Genomic DNA, 19,045 nt, shown 5'->3' with positions numbered 1-19,045 from the left:
CTAACTATAATATACTCTTCAGTACATCACAGTATCACCTTTCAGTTTCTCGTTTTCAAAGTGGAGGTCATTCAGGTAAAACATAACAACCGGTCAACTTGCCTGTTAGAACGAAATTACCAGACGAGACAGAGACGAATTTACGCTTTTCTGCATTTATTTTCGCTTAATAGCATAAATACTTTTAATCACCAGATTCACTTAAAAATAGTTCTACATGCCTTCCAGGCAAACAGAAAGTGGGACTTTTCACAGCCGTAGCACGATGCCATGAAACAGTGCCGTGACACCATAGGGTTTCAGCTATTAGTTAGAATGTTGTTCTACAGAAACAATGCAGTCGGACCTTTTGGTTTCATTTACACCACTTTAAGAAGTAGACCACAAGTTTTTAAAACATCCTGAATCAAATTTCAACAAGCAGAAACTGATACCCTCAGCTATACCAGAGTTGAATTGCATATTTGGGTTGCAAATTCTAGGCCTCTGTACACGTGGCCCTGAGTCTTAAATGTGTGATTTAAATCTGAGGCCCAAGTCTCAATCTCTGCTACCTGTCGGTTCTTTATAAGTTTTTTATTTACACAAATACATAATTGTTCAGGATTGTTTAGGCAGTGCGTGGCTCTCTGCATGCAATACTGCGCTCTGTGAGACCCCACCCCTGACAGGTGAAAAGAAGCGATCTGCCGCTGAGCGTATTGGAGAGTTGTTCCAACTGACCACGAGTGGATTGGGTAAAATAGGAAAAAAAACTATAAAGGATTGAACAAAATGAATAAACTCCTCTATGTTTGCTGCTGAAGTCCTATCACATTAGTTTGAGTTTGCGGTGAATGAACGGTGAATGAACTTCACAGAATTATAATGCCACAGCTACCCTGTTTAGCCTAAAATTGGGCTGAGCAGAACTTTTGGCAGCAGGGTGGCAAACAAGTTAAAGAAGTTGGATCTAGCTCCCAGGTGGCGCAGTGGAATATTCCGCTGAGATTCTGAACTCCTCGGTTCGAAACTCGATGTTGCCACCGGTAGGCTGGGCGCCATCTAGCGGGCATAATTGGCAGTGCCTGCAGGAGACACGTTTCTGCTAGGGCGGGATGACCGGACTATGTGGGTGGGGTCTTCAAATGCTGTGTAAGGACCCTGATTAGCAGATAGAGGCGAAAAAGGGCTGCTAAGGGCTGCACGCGGGTCGGAGGAGGCGTGAGCAGCAATATACCCACCTCGACTGCAATCCCGGATCCACCAGCAGCGGAAGACAAACTGACTACACTTGGGAAAAAATGCATCAATAAAATAGAAAAAAAAAAAAGAAGTTGGATCTACAACTTGTCACTTGACTCGATCTCTGAGTCTGGATTTGACTTTAAACTAGACACAAACTCTAGAGCTTTGGTTTTGATTAAACCCTTGATTCGATTGCCTTGGCTTGGCTGCCTCGATTCCATGGCTTGAAAATCTCTCCATAACCCAGAATATTTGGTTTGGAACCGGACTCGTAGGTGTATTAGAATTAAAGCTTAGTGCTCTTACTGAAAAAGGTGTCGACTGTGGTTGTAACATGGTAAACAGGTCTGAATGATTTCTTATTTCATTGTTATGCTTTATTTATTTATAAAATACGACAAAAATGTCTTCCTGGTGCCGTTAAAATATGTGATAATTTTAAAACAGTTCACTTCAAAGACCAGCAGTCTAGTAGTTTCCGTAACCAGCAGCCAAACCAACATGACGTCGCTGCACTGTTGTGACATTTAATATCATTTCCTTATTCTCTTTAAAATGGTTTGCCAGCTTCGGTTCATGGCCGTTTTACTTCCTAATAAGATATATAGCTAATTTCCACAGGCAAGTGTCTCAGAAGTTCCAGTATTTTAATTTCCAGTATTTATTAGGACGATAATCGCATTAGATATAGCTCCGTAGCCCTCGTTTACTAAATAATTGCATAATAGAAAGGTCATGATGTAACACTGGGCCTAAACATAAAGTCTTTAAATGGTTTATCTCACAAGCACCACTGGTACCAAGGTAATACCAGTGCGCCACTTCAGCACCTGTTCACAGGATCTGTTTCTTAAAAACGATCAGCCATAACATTAAAACCACCTCCTTGTTTCTACACTCACTGTCCATGTTATCAGCTCCACTTACCATATAGAAGCACTTTGTAGTTCTACAATTACTGACTGTAGTCCGTCTGTTTCACTACATATTGTTTTAGCATGCTTTCACCCTGTTCTTCAATGGTCAGGACCACCACAGGACCCCCACAGAGCAGGTATTATTTAGGTGGTGGATGATTCTCAGCACTGCAGTGACACTGACATGGTGGTGGTGTTAGTGTGTGTTGTGCTGGTATGAGTGGATCAGAGTTTTTAAATACCGTGTCCACTCACTGTCCACTCTATTAGACACTCCTACCTAGTTAGTTGGTCCACCTTGTAGATGTAAAGTCAGAGACGATCGCTCATCTATTGCTGCTGTTTGAGTCGGTCATCTTCTAGACCTCCATCAGTGGTCACAGGACGCTGCCCACGGGGCGCTGTTGGCTGGATATTTTTGGTTTGTGGACTATTCTCAGTCCAGCAGTGACAGTGAGGTGTTTAAAAACTCCAGCAGCGCTGCTGTGTCTGATCCACTCATACCAGCACAACACACACTAACACACCACCACCATGTCAGTGTCACTGCAGTGCTGAGAATCATCCACCACCCTGTGAGTGACCATTGAAGAACAGCATGAAAGGGGGTTAACAAAGCATGCAGAGAAAGAGATGGACTACAGTCAGTAATTGTACAACTACAAAGTGCTTCTATATGGTAAGTGGAGCTGATAAAATGGACAGTGAGTGTAGAAACAAGGAGGTGGTTTTAATGTTATGGCTGATTGGTGTATTATTCTACAGTGATTGACTGGACTGGACACATGTCACCTTTACAAAAATAAAAATACCTCAGAAGGGCGGGGCACTGCTAGAAAAAGACGTTTTTCTTATGATGACGAAGACAGTGCAGTTTTGTTTTTTTAGGGAAAACCTCACTGATGACTGACACGAAGGTATCTCGGGTTTAATCTGTGCCATGACTGAGGTGCCAGGGTGTTTGCCTGAGGACCTTGCTCATTCTTCTTCATTCCACAACTGCTAACAGCAAAATGACATGCTTTCAAAGGAAGGTTCGTTCCTGTTCCAGCATGAGCACGCTTTTTAAAGATATGAAGAAACGTATCTGAGTCCTGAGCTCAGCCCCGCTCAACAGCTCTGGAATGAACCGGAACATCAACTGTGGCACCAATATCGGTTCTTTTGACTTCATGGGCACAAATTCCCACAGACATACAGTACTGTGCAAAAGTCTTAGGCCACCACTAGCTTTCTTATTATAGCAAAGTTTTAACCAGACTGAGACTCAGCTTTATTGTCATTCAACCACGTACATGATAAGAACGAAATGCAGGTACCCAGACCTCGGTGTGTGCGACATGAATGAAATAAGAATAAACTAAGATCAGTATAAAATATAAAAAACTGAAAAAAGAACTGCAGCAGCAACAGATTATGTTGATCTAAAGTGCATAACTGCTTAAAGTGTAGCAGCAACAAGCAGCAACAAATCACAAGATGACAGTGTGACAGTTGTGTTCACTATGGCAGTGTGTATAGTGATTGTATATGGTTGTTAAAGTGTTTAATAGTTATGTAAGGTTGTTAGGGTGTATATTGTTTATATAAGGTGCATAATCAGTATATGTGGGTGTGTATAGTGATTGTATATGGTTGTTAAAGTGTTTAATAGTTATGTAAGGTTGTTAGGATGTATATTGTTTATATAAGGTGCATAATCAGTATATGTGGGTGGAACAATCCAGCAGTCTGACTGCATTCGGATAGAAGCTGTTTTTCAGTCTAGATGTTTTTACCTGAATGTGGCGTAGCCCCCCTCCAGAGGAATGAAGACCGTCCATTTTTATTTTCCTTTTATTGAGTAAATGGGATGTGAACAAAAACCATTCCCTTCTCTGTCCAGGTGCTCTCATTCTGCCTCTATAATATTCAAGTGCACCGAGACCCATGGCAGGTGGTCCTCCACGACATGAACTCAACCACTCACCTCACTGCCCCCCTATTGGCTGCACTCGCCAGGTTGTTATTATTTTATTTCAATATTTTCATTCAGTAAAATTAAAATAACTAAAACTGCATTCAAAATACCAGAGGCAGGAATTTAGACTTGAAGTGTAACTTCTGAGTGACTTTTAATTAATTATGATCAGCTCTCAACGTATGCAATTTGTTGAGGGGGCCCAAAATGTTTTTTGCACTGGGGCCCTTGAGCTCCTAGTTACGCCACTGGTGTTGCATCTAGAAATGGTTCATATTATGAGCGCCTGTTTTCAGTGGCAGGGTGATGAACAGGTAAAGATCCTCACTTTTGTCAGATAATGTGAACAGACTTGTCATTTTAAATAACTGGCTGAAAGATGGGGAGCTGTTAACAACTCTATATGGGCATTGACTGGCTTTCTAAAAATAACTTAGATTTAATAATTGTATCATAATTTTATTACTTTTTTTATTGGTAAACACATTCTTGCAATAAAAATGTGCATAACTGTTCAAATTGTGCTTAGTTATTTTAGCGATTAATTGCGATTAATTTGGTTCTTTAATCGCAATTAATCTCGATTAGAAATTTTAATTGTGTGACAGCCCTAATTAAAACCTGTCTGTACTTGTACGCATTCATGATCCCATCAATTATCAATTCTGACAATATCGGATGAAGCCTCAAACCAGGACAGACCCTCCACCATGTTTCACTGAAGGCCGAATCACTCATTCTTCCATCTCTCTTCAACAGTTGGACTTAGAATGTCGTAGTATAATAGGGGTAATAGGGGTAATAGGGGTCAGAGGTATAATAGGGTTAAAATCAGGGTTCTTTGCAGACCACCGGAGATCCTGTCAAACCCTGTTTTCTCTGTTGTCTTAACCCTTTGATTCAAGCTTTCAAGCTTCCATGAATTCCTCAATTAACTTGTTTTTGATCATCACAAATCCTTATTTCAGTTTTATATTTTTTACTTTTTTAATAAAAATCATTTTTGTATCACTACCCTTCTAATGCACAACATGGGTCAAAAATGACCTTTATGTATTTACTATGGAATTTGACAGAAACTACTGACATTTGTAAGTGTTTGTAGTCAAAAACATATTTACTGATCTTTTGAAAGACAACCAATGATTAGGCTCTTGAATCTTGAATATGTCCAATACTATTTGCTTGCTAGCTGTTTACATATTCTAGTATAGATAGCTTTTATTAGCTAAGACAGCAAATACATGAACTGACAAATGTGCATATGAAAATATTCTGGAATGGATGAATATGGGTCATTTTTGACCCCTGTTGTGCATTAGAAGGGGTTTGCTTAGCTTGTGCAAAGGTTCTCGACGCTAATTACATTTTACACTCATAGTCTTTTCCGAGCGACTTGCACAACACCTCATACTTGTCACAACAATGTAAAGCACTAAGAGAATAATTAAAATTCATGACAAGAAAAACTTGAAACGACGTGGGCGTGTGGCGCACACAATACATTCCCACATACAGTACATATGCCTTTCTAAAAGAGTGGTGGTTGTTATAGCTGCAGGGAGGGAACTTCATGTTAATGCTCATGTCCAACAAGCTCATAATCAGATGTCCACAAACTTTCAATTTTAATTTTATGTTTTACTACCACTCTATCCTGGTCAGGGTCGTGGTGGGTCTGATTCATTGAGCAAAAGGCAGGAAACACCTCGGACAGGTCAGCAGTTTATCACAGGGCAAATACACACACACACACACACACACACACACACAGAGCAATTCTTAGTAGCTCCTGCCTGCACGTCTTTGGACTTGTAGGAGGAAACCCACACGGACACAGGGAGAACATGCAAACTGCACACAGAAAGAACCCTGGCTGCCCGACCGTGGAATCGACCCCACGACCTTCTCACCGTGAGCGCTACCCACCGAGCCACCGTGCCGCCCAGTCCATGTACAGTAGGTCACTAATGAAAGTCACTGATGTATTTCTATTACTGTATTATTATTTTATTTTGTGTCGTGTATAAATCTGACATTTATCACCTGGTTGCTATTTTAATCAGTGAAGCTTCTTTTTCTCCTGAACAACAGAGTTTATTTTGCGTCACTCGTTGGATGGTGAGAACTTCCTGGTAGAAATACTCCCACATGATCATAAATTGTGCTGTAATTACAGTCACACCCAATTAATTATTAGATGAAGTAAATCATCGCATATAAAGAATTTCAGCGTCAAACAATGTAAACCGCAGAGCCAGAGGTATGAGCTTGTGTTCGTCCCATTACACAAACAAACCGTATTAAAATAGAGCCAGAACAACAACTAATCTATTGACCTCCCTTCCTGATGACCTGGGTGCTCTGGATGACCCTGGATGACCTTGACATTATATAAAAAGCAGGGTTGAGACCCCTGATTGGCCTGTTTTACTCTTTTAACACGTGCACTTTTAAATGGTTACAATTACTGACTGTAGTCCATCTGTTTCTCTGCATGCTTTGTTACCCCCCTTTCACCCTGTTCTTCAATGGTCAGGACCCCCACAGGACCCCCACAGAGCAGGTATTATTTAGGTGGTGGATGATTCTCAGCACTGCAGTGACACTGACATGGTGGTGGTGTGTTAGTGTGTGTTGTGCTGGTATGAGTGGATCGGACACAGCAGCACTGCTGGAGATTTTAAACACCTCACTGTCACTGCTGGACTGAGAATAGTCCACCAAACAAAAATATCCAGCCAACAGCGCCCCGTGGGCAGCGTCCTGTGACCTCTGATGAAGGTCTAGAAGATGACCGACTCAAACAGCAGCAATAGATGAGCGATCGTCTCTGACTTTACATCTACAAGGTGGACCGACTAGGTAGGAGTGTCTAATAGAGTGGACAGTAAGTGGACCCACCACCAAAATAATACCTGCTTTGTGGTGGTACTGTGGTGGTCCTGACCATTGAAGAACAGCATAAAAGCAGGCTAAAAAGCATGTAGAGAAACAGATGGACTACAGTCAGTAATTGTAGAACTACAACGTGCTTCTGTATGGTAAGTGGAGCTGATAAAATGGACAGTGAGTGTATGTAAAATGGACAAGTGATCTGACTGTAAGTGATCTGACTGTAAGTGATCTGACTGTACCTCAGTAGATCAGGAGATCAGTTGACTGATTAAGTGCTGCAGAAATGACAGTTTGAGATAAGTGCCAAAGTTCTTTCTTTTGAAAAACGTCTTCAAAGCTTTTATGTAAATCAGGAAAGAAATCTGATCTCTGTGCTGTATTAGATTAGACTGAAACTGAAATATGCTTGAAGATTAAATTACATGATGGCATGTTTCATTATTTCCTCAGCCAGCGAAGAAAATCTGAACCTGTTTTAAATGTTTTAAGGTTCTTGCCAAATTCTGCGTGCAGTTTAACATTATCTTAAGATAAGATTATTGTTAAAATAGGATTACTTTATTGTTATTTATTGTTAAAATAGGATAAATTTATTGTTATTTATTGTTAAGATAGAATTAATTTATTATTATTTATTGTTATTTATTGTTAAGATAGGATTCATTTATTGTTATTTATTGTTAAAATAGAATTAATTTATTGTTATTTATTGATAAGATAAAATTAATTTATTGTTATTTATTGATACGATAGGATTAATTTATTGTTATTTTTTGTTAAAATAGGATTAATTTATTGTTATTTATTGTTAAGATAAAATTTATTTAAGGTTATTTATTATTATTTATTGTTAAGATAGGATTAATTTATTGTTATTTATTGTTAAGATAAAATTAATTTATTGTTATTTATTGATACGATAGGATTATTTTTATTGTTATTTTTTGTTAAAATAGGATTCATTTATTGTAATTTACTGTTAAGATAGAATTAATTTATTGTTATTTATTGTTAAGATAGAATTAATTTATTGTTATTTATTGATAAGATAAAATTAATTTATTGTTATTTATTGATACGATAGGATTAATTTATTGTTATTTTTTGTTAAAATAGGATTATTTATTGTTATTTATTGTTAAGATAGGATTCATTTATTGTAATTTACTGTTAAGATAGGATTAATTTATTGTTATTTATTGTTAAGATAGAATTAATATATTGTTATTTATTGATACGATAGGATTAATTTATTGTTATTTTTTGTTAAAATAGGATTATTTATTGTTATTTATTGTTAAGATAGGATTCATTTATTGTAATTTACTGTTAAGATAGGATTAATTTATTGTTATTTTTTGTTGAAATAGGATTAATTTATTGTTATTTATTGTTATGATAGAATTAATTTAAGGTTATTTATTATTATTTATTGTTAAGATAGGATTCATTTATTGTTATTTATTGTTAAGATAGAATTAATTTATTGTTATTTATTGTTAAGATAGAATTAACTTATTGTTATTTATTGTTAAAATAGGATTAATTTATTGTTATTTATTGTTAAGATAGAATTAACTTATTGTTATTTATTGTTAAAATAGGATTCATTTATTGTTATTTATTGTTAAGATAAGATTCCTTTATTGATCCCCATGGGGAAAATTCGAGAACAGAATTTAGGCCAACAAGCCATTTTGCATCACCAACTACCAACGTAAATAAAATTAGAGAGAGAAACCAAACAAAAAGTGCAGAAATAAAAATGCTGTTACATTTCTAGTTATAAATCTGTACAAAAGTGTAGAACAGCTGTTTTGATGATTTACACTCACATACACACAGCTACATAGTTTACAGAAGCTACATTTAATTATTTGTAAATATCTAAACAGCAATTCAGACCCACAAACTTCCAACATGTAAAACTTGGCGTACACATATGATTGATAATTTCCCCCAATTAAATTTCAGGACATTTAATTACTAAGTTGATTTTAGTGGTTCATTATTTTAATGCTGTTATAATCAGCTTTACATCAGCTTGTTTTCTTGCCAGTGTCGTCAGCTATTTAGCATTCCTTCTGACGAGACACAAGCACAAGGAGAACACTGGCACCACAGGGTGAGCCGGTTGTTACCTGGCAATGGGGTTTAGGAGCGGTCACAAACCCAGGGAGTGGTCATACTGACAGATGTAAAGTCCACCCTGTCAACATCACAACCAGAGAGAACACACAGCGAGAAAAGGTCAACCGGTCCACCAAATATGCTCATTATTCGTCCCCCAAGTCTCACACTACCATCTATCGATCTCATGTCAAACCAAACCCCTCCTGTAGCGATTTCACATTTTAAAATAATAAGAAGAATGAAGACATGGACGACAGTGAATGTGGAAATCAAAATGGAATAAGAAGAGAGATAAATACATCGGTTTGGGACTGCGTGAGAAGGATAAAAGAATTCCCCAAACGATCACACTGTATAAATAAATAATAACACAAACATTTCCTTATCATTGTATAATCACTTCACTTTTAATTACTGACGGAACGCCTTCGTCATCTACACGCAAGCAGTACAACCCGAGCCAAAGGACCCTTGCTTGAGGGCCTAACAGTTTCTCAACCACAACACCGGGGGTCCTCAAACTTTTTAAGCAAAGGGCCAGATCACTGTTCTTCAGTCTTTCAGGAGGCCGGATATACACCGATCAGCCATAACATTATGACCACCTCCTTGTTTCTACACTCACTGTCCATTTTATCAGCTCCACTTACCATATAGAAGCACTTTGTAGTTCTACAATTACTGACTGTAGTCCATCTGTTTCTCTAAATACTATTTTAACCTGCTTTCATGCTGTTCTTCAATGGTCAGGACCCCCACAGAGCAGGTATTATTTAGGTGGTGGATGATTATCAGCACTGCAGTGACACTGACATGGTGGTGGTGTGTTAGTGTGTGTTGTGCTGGTATGAGTGGATCAGACACAGCAGCGCTGCTGGAGTTTTTAAACACCGTGTCCACTCACTGTCCACTCTATTAGACACTCCTACCTAGTTGCTCCACCTTGTAGATGTAAAGTCAGAGACGATCGCTCATCTATTGCTGCTGTTTGAGTCGCTCATCTTCTAGACCTTCATCAGTGGTCACAGGACGCTGCACACGGGGCGCTGTTGGCTGGATGATTCTCAGTCCAGCAGTGACAGTGAGGTGTTTAAAATCTCCAGCAGCACTGCTGTGTCCGATACACTCATACCAGCACAACACACACTAACACACCACCACCATGTCAGTGTCACTGCAGTGCTGAGAATGATCCACCACTTAAATAATACCTGCTCTGTGGGGGTCCTGACCACTTAGGAACAGCATGAAAGGGGGTAACAAAGCATGTAGAGAAACAGATGGACTACAGTCAGTAATTGTAGAACTACAAAGTGCTTCTATATGGTAAGTGGAGCTGATAACATGGACAGTGAGTGTAGAAACAAGGAGGTTTTAATGTTATGGCTGTACATTGTGTGTGCTATGTATAATTGTAGTTCATTAGACTGTAAGTGGCTTTAGATAAAAGCGTCTGCTAAATGCTGAAAATGTAAATGTAAAATACAGGACGTGTAAACCATTGGTAGTGGTTGGACTGCTAAAATGTCGGAGGGGGCGTGTGTCAGTCCAGGACTGGAGGTCTGCACCAGTAGAGGAGGAAATACAAATCTGGTAATTTGATACGACTAGATTGGGAGGGAAATTTGTAAAAGAGATTTATGACGTTGCAGAAAGCAAAACTCTACGATGTGGGTGGACTGTATGTACGCAGACGTGCGACAGGAATGATACACAGCTCCATCGCATTTCTAAATAGTCTATAAATCTATCAGATAGAAGGGGCGGAGATGAACAGATGGATGCAGACACGCTTTTTACAAGAATGAACAGTGTCTCCAACTAAAGAAAGAAAAGAATATAATTGTCGCTTAAAATGTAAACATTTAACTGGTTTCTCCTGTCTGAAAACGAGTGAGATTTACACTGAGCTGACTCATGAGAAGTTATGAAAGGCTGAGTTCAGGGTCACGGCTTTCCGCTCATACCTTTCCTTACAGCTTCACTTCGGTGGAACTCAGATGGAAGCTGTTCCATCAGCAGTGACGTCTAAACAGAACCTTCTGAACCTGAGAGGATTCCCACAGACGTTCTGAGATTTTTATATACAGGTGGAATTAAACCTCCAGAGAACTGAATTTGTTCAGAGAAAACAATAGCTAATGTTCATATGTCTAAAAGTATTGGTACACCTGAACATAAGCTTGTTAAACATTCCATTTCAAAACACTGATCAGCCATAAAATTAAAACCACACTCACTGTCCATTTTATCAGCTCCACTTACCATATATAAGCACTTCGTAGTTTTACAATTACTGACTGTAGTCCATCTGTGTCTGTGCATGCTTTGTTAGCCCCCTTTCATGCTGTTCTTCGATGGTCAGGACCCCCACAGGACCACTACAGAGCAGGTATTATTTAGGTGGTGGATCATTCTCAGCACTGCAGTGACACTGACATGGTGGTGGTGTGTTAGTGTGTGTTGTGCTGGTATGAGTGGATCAGACACAGCAGCGCTGCTGGAGTTTTTAAACACCTCACTGTCACTGCTGGACTAAGAATAGTCCACCAACCAAAAATATCCAGCCAACAGCGCCTCATGGGCAGCATCCTGTGACCACTGATGAAGGTCTAGAAGATGACCGACTCAAACAGCAGCAATAGATGAGCGATCGTCTCTGACGATCTACAAGGTGGAGCAACTAGGTAGGAGTGTCTAAAAGAGTGGACAGTGAGTGGACACGGTGTTTAAAAACTTCAGCAGCGCTGCTGTGTCTGATCCAGTCATACCAGCACAACACACACTAACACACCACCACCATGTCAGTGTCACTGCAGTGCTGAGAATGATCCACCACCTAAATAATACCTGCTCTGTGGTGGTCCTGCATGCAGAGTAACAGATGGACTACAGTCAGTAATTGTAGAACTACAAAGTGCTTCTATATGGTAAATAGATGATTAAATGGACAGTGAGTGTAGAAACAAGGAGGAGGTTTTAATGTTATGGCTGATCGGTGTATATATAATAAGTTGGAACTGTCATCTTCTACTACTTGAGTCATTCTGTAGTAGCTACTCAGACACTATTTATTTATTTATTTAACATCTATTTATAGCAGAGAAACTTACTCATACAAGTGGTTTTTCTGCTGCATTACAAAGAACATTCATTCCTGGAACACTAAAGCTCTGGTAATACCAGATTTTTTGTTCACACCGGTCCATTCGTGTGTAATTGTGTTCATGTCAATGAGATTTGATGTAACAAAACCCGTCTTTAACAATGCAAAGTTCCGCTGTGATTTCCATGAAAAAACAAAATGCTTGTTTTTAAAGACGTACATAGAGGCATCCAGAGTCAGTGCAGGTTCGTTTTCATTTCAGTTTTTTTGGAAAAACCTTTTGGGGCTGCCGCGATTGGTCAACCTAGCCAATGGTGTTGACGCTACAAATGCGTCAACGTCAATATTTTAAGTCGATGCATCATTTTTGAAAGTATGTTTATAAATGATTCTTTTTCATTTCTACAACGTTTCCATTCATATAACGTATCCATTCCTACAATTCGGTGCCTTTTGTGTCCCCAGTACAGATCATTGTATTTATTAAGTACATTTTAAACAATACAATTTCTAAACATCTTACTGAAATAATAAACACAATGTTTTTTACCCCCCCCCCCCCCCCCAAAAAATAAATAAATAAAAGGACTGTATACATACTGCTTTTATCTCTTAGATAGCAGAGGTTTTCCCATGATCCCCAGTGCTGTACATTCTGATTTAGTGATGACATAAGAGGTGTAATCATGAAAATATCTCAGTCTTTCAATACTGTTTAAAAGGTTTTGATTAAGTCCCTCTAAACCCTGGATTTATTTTCTTTATGAGCCCTCAAGTCCACCCTGTTATTTCTTACTACTGTCTCTTATAATGAAGAGCTGTTTTACATACTGTCATCATTTCCTGGAGCTCACATGATCTTTCTGAAGGGAAAACAACTGTGGAAGATGAGCGGCTTATTAAACTCCTCATTTTAATGTTGTTTTTTCCACATTTTATCCTAAAAGCCTTATATGGTCAACCATAACATGTCCACCCTGTTATGGGATTTATGAGAACAAGCAAAACGATTTGATCATTGTAAAAATAATCACACTAAAGAGCAGATAATTCTTTATCTGAATTCACTTTTATGCTAGCACGGTTTTGCTCACTCGCTAGATAATGGCTCATTTCATGTCAGAATGTCCACCCTGTTATGGTCCACCCTGTTACAACCTAATACATAACAGGCTGGACGCCACAGTGTATATGAGGTGCATGTGTAATTTAGCTTGAACCATTATTAGTTTGGAAAAGTATAACACGTTCTTTTTATAATAAAATATGAAAAACAAATTAAAACTGTTTCATTTTCAAAAAGTTTTAAGGTCCAAAAGGCACCAAATCCCAGGAATGACCCGTAATTGTTCATATGATTCCCTCAGCACTACTTGCCGCATTTGGTCCAGTCACTGGTTGGCGGCATTCAGCGCCGTCTTAAAAAACACCGTCTGCAGCAGTCAGAGTTGATTGTAGAGCTTTCAAAGAAAAGCTCAAAGTTTCTCAAGACCCAAATCATCCAAAGTTTGGTGATCATTAAAACTGGCACAAAACTAAGAGGTGGTTTGTTCCCTGTGCAGAGCTTTGATGGTACCACAGCAGCACCAGCGCCATGTTGCACGTCTGTATTGTTTCATTACGCTTCTTAATCGTGGAGATCCTAGAATACCGTATTCCTTAGCGAGTTCGGTTAGTTCACTCATATATATTCATATATTCTTCACAGCGAGAAGGTCCTGGGTTCGATTCCCAGGTGGAGCAGTCTGGGTGTTTTCTGTATGAATGTTTGGAGCTCCATTTCCTCCCACAGTAAAAAGACATGTAAATGAGATAACACACACACAATAAACACACAAAATTGTCCATGACTGCTGAATCATGGGTAACCTGTAACTACCTGTCCTGTCATGAATGGAACCGAATTGTCAAACAACACCTTAAAATCCTAATAAACAAACAAACAGAGGCAGATTTTTGATCTTTTGGTCAAACTGAATGTACTTTGTACTTTCTGGACTGTTATTGTTTATACGGTAAACCTAAAGCTGCTTGTTAATAATATCAAGTGACATTCCCGAAAATTTTGACCCCCTTCTAATGATGATCCATTGCCCTCCAGCAGCGCTGCTGTGTTTAATCCAGTCATACCAGAACAACACACACTAACACACCACCACCATGTCAGTGTCACTGCAGTTTTTACTGTCTCAGACCAGGTGGATTCTTTACATGGTCGTCACCATTAATGAAATCTTAAACATGGTATTAAACAGGTTCTTCACGTTGGACGGATGTGGGCGGTGTGTTTATGCATTCCTGCAGTGCTGAGATTCATCCACCACCTAAATAATATCTGCTCTGTGGGGGTCCTGTGGGGGTCCTGACCACTGAAGAACAGCATGAAAAGGGGTAACAAAGCATGCATAGAAACAGATGGACTACAGTCAGTAATTGTAGAACTACAAAGTGCTTCTATATGGTAAGTGGAGCTGATGAAATGGACAGTGAGTGTAGAAACAAGGAGGTGGTTTTAATGTTATGGCTGATCAGTGTACTGTATATTAAACCAGCAAATTATTTTAAAAAAACACATTCAATTTATTTAAGAACCCAAAAGTCTCGTATATGTTACAATAATGCAGTTTCAGAAAAACAGTTCAGATCTCCGGACCGTAACAGTCCTTCACCATATATGTTTATTTAAGTTTTAAATTCTTTTGCTTTATTGCTGTGCATTGAAACTTTCGCTCTTGAAGTATTGTAAAGGAATGCATAAACACACCGCCCACATCCGTCCAACATGAAGAACCTGTTTAATACCATGTTTAAGATTTCATTAATGGTGATGAACATGGTAAAAATCCACCTGGTCTGAGACAGTAGAATACATTTAAACAGGCTACGATTCATTTACGTTAATATTAATTATTTTATTAAATGTATTTTTAATATGTTTGGTTTAAATGAGTTTTAGTGGATTTGGTGGATCCTCATTTTCTACACAATCATGATTCCCTCACCTGTTACCAGATAACCTGTTTAATGTGGAATGTTTTCAATGGTTTAAACTGAATATTCTATAGAATTTACACTAGAAAAATTACATTTGTTTATACACCGACTAGGCATAACATTATGACCACTGACAGGTGAATATTAGGCATATTAGGCAGCAAGTGAACATTTTATCCTACCACCTACCTAAGCATTGTTGCAGACCATGTCCACCCTTTCATGGAGGTTCCCTTTCCATATTCACTGATGGCTGTGGCCTCTTCTAGCAGGATGATGCTCCCTGCCACAAAGCTGAAGTGGTTCAGGAACGATTTGAGGAGCACAACAACCAGTTTGAGGTGTTGACTTGGCCTCCAAATTCCCCAGATCTCAGTCCAATCGAGCATCTGTCCGGGTCCTTTCTGTGTGGAGTTTGCATGTTCTCCCCGTGTCTGCGTGGGTTTCCTCCGGGTGCTACGGTTTCCTCCAACAATCCAAAAACATGCAAGTGAGGTGAATTGGAGACACTAAATTGTCCATGACTGTGTTCGATATAAAACTTGAACTGATGAATCTTGTGTAACGAGTAACTACCGTTCCTGTCATGATTGTAACCAAAGTGTGACAGTTGTAGCCTAATGGTTAGTGTACTAGACTAGTAAGCAGAAGGTTGCTGGTTCACTTAGACTGTATACTGTAAGTCGCTAAATGCTGAAAATGTAAATCTGTAAATGCAAAGTGTAAAACATGACATTAAAATCCTAATAAATAAATAAAATATAAAATAAATGATATAGGCCGCTCAGGTGGCGCAGCGGTAAAAACACATGCTGGAACCAGAGCTGAGATCTCGAATATATCGTATCGAGTCTCAGCTCTGCCTGCCGGCTAAGGCTGAGCGGCCACATGAACAACAATTGGACTGTTGTTCAGATATGGGCGGGACTAAGCCGGATGGGGTCTCTCTCTCCCGACTGGTGCAATTATGACTCTGCTGGCTGATTGATGGCGCCTGCACAGAGACGAGAAAAGAGTGCTGTCAGGGTGTGTCTCTCCATACACAACGCTGAGCTGCAATGCACTCGTCAAAGTGTAGGTGATAAGATGCATATGGCTGCTGCCCACGTGCCGGAGGGGGCGTGGGTTCGCTTCGTTCTCATCAGTCAGAGCGGGAATCGTCATTGGTGGAGAGGAAGCATGATGCAATCGGGCAATTGGACGTGCTAAAAAGGGGAGAAAATGCATAAATAAATTTTTTTTTTTTTTAAATAAATAAATGATATGCTTTTACTTTTGTGGCAGCGGTTTGGGGATGACCATGTTGTCCAATTGTAACTGTGTCCTGAAGTCCTGAACTCAACCCCACTGAACATTTCTGGCATGAATTTGAACACTGACCGTGAGCCGAGCCCACGATTGGTATGTGACATTTAATTTAGAGTTTAAATCTGATCACGTGTAACACAACACCGTAGGGTTTTTGTTGTTGTTGTTGTTTTACTTATCACTCTCTGGCCCATTATTGCTGTGTTCACTTTGTAAACAAATGATTCAAACGATTGATACTTGAACAATTATCTTAACGTGGGTGTGATTTATTTTTGGATGCGTGAATGAAAGTTAATAAGATTTAAACGTAATGTGCAAAACAAACAACCGTGAGGATTTCTTTCTTTAGCCACCCGCTTGCGTCAAAGTTAAAAAAACAAACCACGCATTCCTGCTGCCTCAAAACATACTGAAGGTGTCAAACATTTACCCTGGCAATCACTTTGCTCACGCTACATTTGTTTTAACCTGAAGCACATTAACACGCTGTTGTCTCTGTTATTGTAAAACCATTAAGCGTGTTTCTTTCGTCAATGTGTATGATCCGAACCAGGGGTGTCGAGCAAATTAGCTGATTAGCAAGGTTTTCATTTGGGGCTCATTTCGGTCTGTTAGAAGAGAGAAAACACACAAACCTTTCAAGGGCTGTTTGTTATAGAGATACACTATATTGCCAAAAGTATTCACTCACCCATCCAAATCATTGAATTCAGGTGTTACAATCATTCCCATGACCACAGGTGTATAAAACCAAGCACCTCGGCATGCAGACGCTTCTACACACATTAGTGAAAGAACGGGTCGCTCTCAGGAGCTCAGTGAATTCCGTGGGGAACGACAGCGACTCAGCCACCAAGTGTTACCACATAAAATAACAGGGCGGGTCAGCGGATGCTGAGGAACATAGTGCACAGAGGTCACCAACTTTCTGCAGTCGATCACTACAGACCTCCAAACTTCATGTGGCCTTCAGATTAGCTCAGGACTCTGGACTCTAGAGCAGTTGAGACGTGTTCTCTGGAGACGAATCACCGTTCTCCGTCTGGCGATCCGATGGACGAGTCTGGGTTTGGCGGTTGCCAGGAGAACGGTACCTGTCTGACTGCATTGTGCCGAATGTAAAGTGTGGTGGAGGGGGGATTATGGTGTGGGGGTGTTTTTCAGGAGTCGGGCTCGGCCCCTTAGTTCCAGTGAAAGGAACTCTTAATGCTTCAGCACACCAAGAGATTTTGGACAATTTCATGCTCCCAACTTTGTGGGAACAGTTTGGGGATGGCCCCTTCCTGCTCCAACATGACTGTGCACCAGTGCACAAAGCACAAGGTCCATAAAGACGTGGATTGATTGATTGATTGAGTGCTTTATTAATCCCAGAAGGGAAATTGTGGTGTCGCAGCAGTAATAACAATTATTACAAAAAACATCACACAATGACATTACAATGAGGTAAATACAAGAATAAAAAAATTGAGACAATGTAAATACAAGTAAGATATAAAATCTAAATATATATATATATATATATATATATATATATATATATATATATAATAAAATAAAATATAATAATAACATCTAACAGGACAAGAACAAAAGAAATGAAAATCTAAAAAGGGGGGAGCCTAAAGGTGCAGTTACAGACGTTTAAAACTGTGCAAATAAATCAGTACCATGTGCAAATTGTACGTTTAATTGTCTTCCGTGGGTGTTATAGGTTCTGCGTCCTTCTCTAGGACCAGTGAGAGTTATTATAGGTTGCCACCGCTGTGGGCAGAAATGACTTCCTATAGCGCTCTTTGTTGCAGCGGAGTTGGCTGAACCTTCCACTGAAAGTACTTTGCTGTTTAATCAGTAGGTCGTGTAACAGGTGTGAGGTGTTGTCCATTACGTTGAGCAGCTTGTGCAAAATTCTCTGCTCAATAACCAGCTCTAGGGGCTCCAGAGCAAAACCCAGCACAGAACCAGCCTTCCTGATAAGCTTGTTAAGCTTTTTCGAGTCTTTGGCTCTTATGCTGCTTCCCCAGCAGATAGCTGCATAGAAAATTGCACTTTCCACTACAGACTGGTAAAAAATATGTGTAGCATCTTGCTGCATACATTGAAGGACCAGAGCCTCCTTAAAAAATAAAGTCTGCTCTGGCCCATTCTGTAGACAGCCTCGGTGTTGCACCAGTCCAGTCTGTCATCAAGATGGACACCAAGGTATTTGTAACTTTCCAACAACTCCACCTCCTCCCCCAGGACATGGAGGGGTTTTAAAGCAATTGAAAGCAGGATCAGCCAGTTTGGTGTAGAAGAACTTGACTGGCCTGCACAGAGTCCTGACCTCAACCTGATAGAACACCTTCGGGATGAATTAGAGCGGAGACTGTGAGCCAGGCCTTCTCGTCCAACATTAGTGTCTGACCTCACAAATGCGCTTCTGGAAGAATGGTCAAACATTCCCATAAACACACTCCTAAACCTTGTGGAAAGCCTTCCCCAAAAGAGTTGAAGCTG

This window comes from Trichomycterus rosablanca, chromosome 14, assembly GCF_030014385.1.
Source record: "Trichomycterus rosablanca isolate fTriRos1 chromosome 14, fTriRos1.hap1, whole genome shotgun sequence".
In the NCBI taxonomy this organism is placed as follows: Eukaryota; Metazoa; Chordata; class Actinopteri; order Siluriformes; family Trichomycteridae; genus Trichomycterus; species Trichomycterus rosablanca.
Note: the sequence above shows the minus strand (reverse complement) of the source record.